The sequence below is a fragment of the Malaya genurostris genome, chromosome 2, assembly GCF_030247185.1.
Source record: "Malaya genurostris strain Urasoe2022 chromosome 2, Malgen_1.1, whole genome shotgun sequence".
In the NCBI taxonomy this organism is placed as follows: Eukaryota; Metazoa; Arthropoda; class Insecta; order Diptera; family Culicidae; genus Malaya; species Malaya genurostris.
The window spans coordinates 40,160,634-40,170,564 of NC_080571.1; positions in this window are offsets into that span (position 1 = coordinate 40,160,634).

The following is a 9,931-nucleotide window of genomic DNA, read 5'->3' on the forward strand; positions in this document are numbered from 1 at the left end:
TTGTAGTTTTTTTTTTAATTTGTGTGCTTCACTTATGTACTTATATGAAATTAACGAAATACTCGATAGTCAATTTTTCTATCGAAAACTAATTAGCAACTGGGTTTCAATTAGTTTTCAAGTTTTTTGTTTGAAGAGGTGCTTCGTTAGTTTCTTATAAACATAACGAAAATTAGCTGCAATTTCCAAACCACCGTAATTAATTAGTAACTAATGTCACTTTTGATAAGCACCGTTTTTCGTGAATCTGCGAAAATGACAATGCGATAATCCTGTGTGACTGTTAGAAATAGAAAGAGTTTTTGTGTTTCTTTGTTTAAGCGTGACTAAAATCGCTCTTATAAACTAGGAAGTCATACTATTCAAGTTAAGGGAACTCTTCTCTCGGGAAATAATAATTTAGTATATCATCTAGTCAATAATCTAAATTAGATCACGATACAAAGTCTCTGTTTACTATACTTTATTAAAACGGATCCATGAATGAGCATTTCATAACGAAGTTCCATTTTCGCATACGGTATAATCCAAAAGTATGACCCACTTGCCGTTTCTTTTTTTTTCGCAATCCAAACGATGGAAAAGAGCATTCATACTTCCAAGTGAGGACCATATTGAGTCTATAGTTTTCCTGCTGCCCTGCCATAAGTGTGAGTGTGGGTGTTTTTGCTTCACGATTCAATGTTTCATTTTTGCTACACCTCTCCCGCTATACGGAGGATACCGACAGCGACAAACACCACCATTGAGCGATGGATTTCATGAAATATGCGAGCAAACGTGGAAAACCCCGTAGCGCCCGGCTCCCCTATACCGTGCCGTGGTCATCATCGTCCGAACCGCGAGCGCGCGCACGAGTGTGTATATGTGTAATGCTTAGCAGTGCTCGATCGAGCGAACGGGGTGGAGAAAGCATAGCTGCATGAAAATTCAATGTTTATGATGTATTCGTTCGGTTGAGTTGATAAAGCTTTAGTACTGTTGTTTCGTTGGGCTCTTCCGGAGCGCTGTGTTGGTTGGATTGAATTTTGAGCTACCATCAGTAGCAAACTTGAGCAAATGAACTGTCATTCCGAGATGTGTGATGGTAGTCGTGCGACTGTGCCTCCGTATCTATCGAATCTGACAGTTCTGTGCGGTGACAAAATTTTCTATCTTGCAAGAGACACACAGTGGGCGAGTATGGCTGATTGAAACAGATACCGTGTGTCCTTCGTATTTTCCGTCGGTTCTTAGATTTCTACTCTTGTTGAATGCCCGGATTAGGGCACAAGGTCTGACCGAGTCAGCATATTATCAGACACTAAATCAAAGGTGCTTGTTCGTTTGCGGGAAAGTGCAATGGAGATGTGTAATTAATAGTTGATTTTTCTTCTTCAATTTGCAGGTAATGTGTGTGCAGACGGGCGACAGTTAAGGAAAAGCATTCGAAGCAAACTGCTCATTTGCTATCGTACACTGGCGCCGCCATCTAAAGCGACTACAACTAATCTCGTATATAGTCATAATCCGAAAACGAAAACGGATATATTTTGTGTACGTTGGTAAAACATTACGACACGGACACTGACAAAGAGGGAAGTGCATGGATCGAACGAAAATTAAACAAAGAATGTTTCAGAAGAAAGATGAAGAAATGGATTGAATTGTTGATGTTTTTTTGATTTTATCATCGGATGTTTCAACACAACGGAAGGTAAAAGGATTCCGAAGGCATGTTCCGTACAGGAAATTTGTTGAACTTTTGACAGCACACATATTATGCACGCTGGAAAAATGACACATACACAAACATACCTGATAGTGGGTGTCTGCGCAAAGATGGTTGCATGAAAGGAAGAGTGATTGGAAGAAAATTGCAATTGTTTTGGTTTCCTGTAAAAAGGATGCTATCGAACAATCCTTGAACTGATACACGCGTGGTCCACTGAAAGTGTGTTGCGTTGGTGGAAGGATATTTCTACAGAGCGGTGTGATCTAACCGGATGATTAGGATCACACTCTTCAATGAATGAAGTCTTGAATCACGAGGCGACTCGAAAAATGTGTGCGTAATATCTACTTCCGAACCAGTGCCAGTTTGGCGTTTGTAGTGGTGAAGTTGTGTTGTGTGACGCAAAATGCAGATTAACCATCCGTAGAGCCGCGAGCATACACGCACACAGTTTAGGGAAAAGCTCAGAAGTGTTCGTTCGCGGCAGACTGGCGACAAAAGTGATGTTTTACTGTTAGAGCACCAAAAGGATCCTGTGTAAAGGAAGAGTTTTACATTTTTATTCATCAAGTGACGTGTGTGAGTCTGTCCACCGCTCCCGTGCATATTGGTGGAAAGGATCACGGGATTTTCCTGAAGTGTTGTTCGGTCGTTGCAAATCTCGCGATTTCATTAAGGAAATTAAACCAAAACCCTGGCGAAGACACAGTGCTTATGTTTGTGAATTTTGTAAATAGAAATCGTTCATTTTCAATGCTCTAAATGGCGGGTTCAAACCATTCGCAGTGCCACTGTATATATAACTGTCTGTAACGGTGTTCCCGCTTGCATCAGCAAGAAATCCGCGACCAAGGTCCCTAACACACAGAGCAGGCGAACTAAAGTCTACTGCTCAATTCATAATCATTATGTAAAAAAAAATATTCTAACATTCATCAGATAAGAAAAATTTTGAAGTGATTTGCCCAACCTGTGTTACGTTATCGAGCCAAATGTTGCGAAAATTTGATTAAAAATCGTCGTTTGAAAAAATGCAGCATCGCGAAGCTACCAAGGAACAACAACAGTTGACTCAGAAGCACCGCGAAGGCCGCGAACGTGACGTTGCACGACAGACAAGGTGAATAATTCATACTCTGTTTCTATAACCTGTGTGCTGCTGCTGTAGCAATTTCCTATCCCCGCTTCCTTCGGGCTGTATGCCGCATGTGTACGATAATAGCGAAATTTGACTAGTTCTGGTTTTGGGTTGGCGTGGGAGTGGTGAAGGTCTTGCGTGTTTGTCCTTTAGTTTGTTGTTGTTGTATTTTCCTGCAGCTTCGTTCATCTGAAAATAGGTTGGGATTCGTATGGGGGGGATGCTTCTGTTTCGAACCACATTTACCAGTGGTGCAAAAGGATGTATGCAGGCCCAGGGGAGTGCTATTGAAAATAAAAACAAACACATTTCTCAAGCGTTGTTGATGCGAGGAATTTTGCGAACTAGTATTCGATTCCCTTCGGCCATATTGACACTTCTTTATTGGAATATTTTCAATCATGTGATGAGCTATTGAAGGATGGAATATTTATTACTGTTTTAGTTTGAGAATGTAAAATTGGATTCTTACATAACATTCAATAGCATTCAATGGTGAATCATAGCTAGAGGGGCACTTCTAATAATAATACAAATGGTTACTGATTAGGCTCTATCAACCTTTGCGAACTTCTCCAGACAATCCGAGAACTTAAAACTTGGAAATATCAGCACAATCTAATCGAAACTCCCACAGCCATCTCCGGCAAGTCTAAAATCACCAGATGCAAATAATTCGCCGTTTTGCTGCGGCTTTTTTCTGTTCCGAAACGGTCCACGGTGTTTCATACTATGCCTTAGTCAGGTCAAACCAACCAAGCAAGCAAACCTCCTCACGTCACCTGGACTCCCGGACCGGATTTTTTTTTCGAGTGTTCGAAAGAAACCATGTGCAATAACCAACCGTCATTGCATCGTCGTTCCGCAATTACCGTTCATCGTTCGAGTAATTGTGCATTGCGACCTTCGCCGAGCAGCAGCAGCAGTCATTTATCTGCCGGGCCCAAAGTAGTGTTTCTTGTGCAGCTGAAAAATTCTCACCCCAATCGGTGTGTTGCAAAGTTTCTCGGTTTCTTTTTGTGGTGTTTTGCACTTGCATTCGCCGACATTATGCTAACACTTTCATATTGCGCCCGTTTCTTTTGTTTCCGTCTGTACAAGTTAAGACATGGCAGCGGTTTGCCATTTTAATTGGGACGTGTTTGTCCGAGACAGTGAATTCTGCGGGGAACAATGAGTCATCGGTCCTCTAGCTGCTTTGCCGGTTGACTGTTTCTCACTTTGATGAGACTTCCTGTCGGCTAACTGTTCATATTTGGTAAAACTCCAATCCAATTCCTAATTTTTTCCAAATTCTTATCACCAGTAGGCACAGTCAAGATCTGTCATCAACATTACGAGCACAGCAATGATAAGCTCTCCGCATTGTTGTTTGTGTGTTTGAACAGTGATAAACAAAATTTATGACTGGTTTGTGGCAGGTACCCAAACTACAGTTTGATGATATGGAGCGCGACTTCTGTCCTAAATTGACTGTGTTTCGATGCACCGACTTATTTTTTTCTCATCGGAACATTTCTTCTATTAAACGAACAAATTTCCTATTTCTGAGATCTAAAACTGAAGGGAAACCGAACTCTGGTGAACCCTCGAGGATTGTAAAATCCCCTTGCTGAGAAAAAATAAACGCTTATAAAATCACACCATCAACGTCTCGCGTATGACGACTTGAATGTAGTGGTGTAACACCGTGCTCAGCTTTAATCTAATCAATATTATTTATTTCTTAGTGGTTACAGCTTGGATCCATTCTAGAACCAGATAACGTGATATTGATTATTCGGACTCAGGGATATCCGTTATCAGAACTTGACGATTCGTTCAAATGATTCACACAGTTAACGCTCGTCATGAATCATTTCCAGTTAGTTTGGTTTTTATCATACTTGTGTATTTCTTGGTGGTCATTTCATGCAAAAAATAGTTAATAAAACTCAAAAAGAAATAATTTATTGCGAAAAATGAAACTAAACAAAATGAGACTTTTATCTGTTTTCAGGTTCTTGTAAAGTTTTACAGATTTTAGTGACAGTTGCACCACAAAACCATCATTGTAACTGTGTACGACTCATCGAATTCGGAATCATCCGAATATTTCTCTCATATCATCGACACTTGGTGCGACAGTTCAGCATCACCGGTTACAGAAGCATCGGCCCAATTCAGTCAAATACAGTTTGCACTGGGATCTCATCCGACGCAGTGTAAATTGTATACGTAAAAGACGGTGCCTAACTAACAACGGCCCCAGGACTGCGAACAACAATGAAGAGAAGAAAACGAAAACTATTTACAACAATACTTTTTGTAACGCAACGGCTACAACCCTGACGATGAAGCCATGGATGAGAACACGAGCTGCGAACAGAGTACCAACCAACCCCTGGTTGGATGGAAATGAAAGCTGAGTAATTCAACGGTTGAAACGTAGAACGATTCAACGGGAACAACCTGAATAGTGAGATAGAAGTAGCTCAACAGACTTCGCAGCTGATTCATAATAGTGTACAGAACCATTACATGGCTGGCGCTACGATCCTACAGACACTAAGAATCCTTCCAGGTCGGGGCTCGGCCATACGGCAACTGGCTTGTAAGATCGACGCCCTATGCATTGAACCACCAACTCAGGACTGTATCTATCAGAAAATGTATAAAAAATATGAGCTTGGCGAACGATAGAAAAGCTATGGACAAACCCCACGGAAGGTGGAGTACTAACAAATGTAAAGACCGCTAGGAATGACAAAATTACATTCGAGCTTCTAAAAGTTGGAGATTATCAGTTTTACGAAACACTGTGAAGTTGTTGTTCAATTTATGGTTTTTTTTCAGTGTTTCGCTAAGCTCATAACTATCGTAACTAATTAGTAACTAATAAGCAACAACTTGGTTTCGATTTGTTTCCAAGCCTAATAAGGAGGAGTGTCTCGTTAACTTCATATAAACTAGCAAAATACTAAAAAAATTTAAAAAGTACGAGTGTGTAATGTCAGAGACGTAACTGGATGTCGTGAACACGAATAAAACTGACACGATTTCTTTACACTTTTGAATTCGAATTGATGATTGATCGATTGTGTGAATTGCGAAACTTTCCTCCATTTTCCTACTAAAATTTTAAACAATTTTCGACGTCGATTATCTCATTCCGGATTTGCATATTTCATTGAAAGAAATTATCAAGGTGCAGTACAGGAATCATTTCTGCCTTTTAGAAGGACCAAATTGTGGAATTCTCTACGATATTTAGCACAGTTCGGAACATTTATCTCGAACGATTTTCGCACAGCGAAAAGTGCACGAAACAAATAAAATTATTTTGGATTTTCACTAAACTGATGATTTCTACCTTCGATTTGTAAAGAAGTAATCCTAATAGTTCTTGAGATAACATTTAGAGCCATTAGAACGGCTGATTTTATATAATGTTGTCCACTTTTCGTTTCTTGTTTTCTTTCTCTCCAATGTAAAGCACCAGCAGCTGATGCAATCGTTCTTGCTTGAATTGAAACTAGCTTTGCGTACAAACCGACGCATCCGCTCGCAGTGCCAAATGATGCGAAACTGGTTTAATGCGTCTTCTCGCCTTGACGACCGGAAGGAAAATGAGAACTACGACCTGAGCGTTTGAGGTTTTTAACCACGCAGAAGGTGCGCTCTCCGATGCCGCTGTTTGAATGTGTCTTCTCGACTCGAAGTTTGCTTCCATCCAACGCACAAGAAGAAATGATCGATTTTCGACCACGGTTCCCCTTTTATAACGTTCAGTTGAAGATATGTGCCTGACTACCTCAAAATCGTCGTCCTTGCGCGAAAAGCCCCAGCAAAAGTAAAGAGTTATTCGCGTTGTTTTCAAAATTTGAGAAAACTTAAATTTTAAGTTGTTTGTTGCTATCTAATCTAACAACTAATAAGCAACAAATTATCCACTGGGTTTCGATTCGTTAGCAAGCTTATTTAGGAGGGGTGCTCCGTTAACTTCATATGAACTTAATGAAGTACTCGAAAACAAATAAAATTGAGCAACAAATTCAAAATTATCGTAATTAACTAGTAACTTATTAACAACAAATTGTTTATCGGCGAGAGGTGCCTCGCTACGTTCATGTTCATCAACGAATCGGTACACAGCGAATGATTTGTTGCTAAATAATTGCTGAGGTTTCGGAATTGTTGACTAAGTACATATTTAGTTAACGAAGCACCCAACCTATATAAGTTAAAATAAACAAATAAAAACCCAGAGAATGTTTTGTTTTCAATTAGTTGCTAATTAGTTACGGTGGTTTGGAATTTGTTTTTAATTTATAACAATTGCTTCGATAAATTTGCATGAAATTCACGAGGCGTTCGTCCCGAAACAAACTCCAAACGAATCGGGATACTGTAAATAATTTGTGGCTAATTATTTGCTCATGAGCTGTTGTGCAGTGACATTCGGATCCGACTGTTGGTTCTGGCATGACAGGGTGATGAGTGTCAAAGATTACAAACCGTCATTAATTAATGTAACGGCTACCAGTCTCTGTTCTGTTAATACCTTAGTTTCGTGTAATGGTAATGAAACTTATATTAAATTCCTGAAGATGTCTAAACCGACTTTCACAAACTTAAGATCTAATAAAAGGTGATCTCATAGGCTATTGTTAATTGTTGATTCGACTTCCGGTTGTGGAATTATAGGGTGATAAATGTTCAAAATCTCAAGCCGTCCTTAAAAGTGGCGATACAAAAACGTACAAGGGTTTCAATTTGTAGATCTAGTTAGTTGATGTCCATTCTAACTGACCTTGGCTATACTCGTCAAATACCGGAAATAGCGATCAAAAACTATCAAAAGGTACGTTCCACCTTTGTGTTGAAAAAGGTTGTTGGTGGGTTGAAAAAGGTTATAATTCTTATTTTTACCTTTCGTCTTCAACTCTTCAGTGCGTTAGCAGTTTATGTTAAATTTCTAATACCACCTAATGGTTCAACATAATGAGGTTTTTAATTTTTTCCATCTTGCATAAAAAGAGACGAATACCTTTGATTGTAATAATGACTCACGAAAAGAACCATAAATTGAGTATTACCGCACGCTTCCCCGATCACTGCGAGCGATAGGGGAATGGCGCTGCTGTACGCTTCCGGATTCAATGCCCGAGGGCATTCACATTCGTACGAACGAAAAATTCCTTTGCTCAGAATAAACCAAACGGATTAATCACCGGAGGAATCCATACCGCCGAGAATTGCGCTTGCTTTCTTCAAATTCTAAGCACGCCAGCAGAAAAACTTCATTCTACTCTCCGTTCGTAAAACCACAAAATATATAAATACGTTCGTTGGTCGCTTCTTCCAACTCTTCCACCCCCCTCCACGCGGCTCACACTTTTAGGGATGTTCGTTTCTGTTCAGGTCGAATCATCCGGGACACCACATTGCATTTGCAAAACTTCGTAACCGTTTCAACCCGCTAGAGCATCAACCAGTACTAGTCGCGATTCTTGTCACGTCTCAGTCACTGCACACATTATTACCATCTGATTCGGGGGAGGAAAAAAAACGTCGTTTGTGCAACTTTGTTATAAACTTTCTTGTATTGATGATTTCTTCCTTTATTTTTCTTGTGTTTACTTTGATCGTCTGTTGCACCGTTCTCCTTTCTTTCCCTTTTTTGTTGGTGTGTTTTGTCTTTCCGACGTAGAATTAAAAGTTCTCATCACATCGGCCCCGTCGGTCGTCGTCCGTCCATCCTTCATCATCCGTTCATCGGCAAATCGACCACTTGCCCCTGCCGGGGAGGACTGATACCACCTGCGTGCATGCATGCATCGTATGCATGCGCATATTTGGGTCCGGCCAAGTCGAGCGGTGGTCAAAAACCGGTTACATGCCGTCCATCGCATCCGTCGGTGCGAGTTGTGCATGCAGATATTACAGACCGGACCGGTGCGTGCGTGCGCATCGTCGGTGTGAGTGTGGTGGCGGTGGTGGGTGTCCGAACTTGGGTGGTTCTCGTATGTTTATTGGTCCCGGGTCGACAATCTGTTTCAGGTAAATAAGGGTTATTAGGTAAAGGTGGAAATTTTGTAGCAAAGTTGATGTCCATTGGTGAACACTTGATTCCTTTTCTATATTTTCTTATTATACAAAGAGAAAATGTTTCTCAGTTACGCCTGCTATCTAATATAGGTAAAGGCTGTACTCGAAAAAATATCTATCTGACAAAAATGATCACCAAGAATTCATTGGGCAAGTTTGCGGATTTGCCTCCTTCGGCACAAAAACAACATCGTGCTACTCCATCACCGGTTTCGCATAAAGGCACGATGCCAAATCATACCAAAACAGTGTGAAGTCTTCGTTGGATCGGAGAAAAGGCAGCATGCGTTTTAGAATGGTTTCTCCTTTATATATGGCTATTTAGAACGGCTTGCTGATTTTTTTTGCACCCACAAATCGCCTGCCAAACGAAGTATTTCGTGGTCAATTTGTAGTGATGTCCGATACCGAGTCGATACTTTGAGGTATCGAAACTTTCTTTAAAGAATCGAGTATTTTTGGTATCGATATCGCATCAGGTCGATACTGTTAGTATCGATACTTTTGGTATCGATACGTACAGTATCGCAACGGATTAAAATCAACTCCCATTACAACGGAATTTTTTTGTCGTGAATACGACATACTTTACTATGGGGTGCCTTTTCAAAATTAACCACATGGAAGAATGGGCAGAGCTTAATCGTGAATATTCCGACATGTATTGATGGCAGCAACATAATTCTTTCACTATTTCATAAAAAATATGATCAGGAATTTGGGATAATATTTTGAACAACTCAAAAATAAAGTTTTCTCAGAATTTGAAAACAACGCGAAAAAATCTTTACTTTCGCTTTGGGTTTTTCGCTCAAGGACGACGATTTTGAGGTAGTAAGACACATATCTTCAACTGACTACGTATAAAAGGGGATCCGTGGTCGAAAGTCGATCATTTCTTCTTGTGCGTTGGATGGAAGCAGACGTCGTGGGAATGATTTAATCAACCAGCAGCTTCGGAGAGTGCACCTTCTGCTTGGTTAAAAACC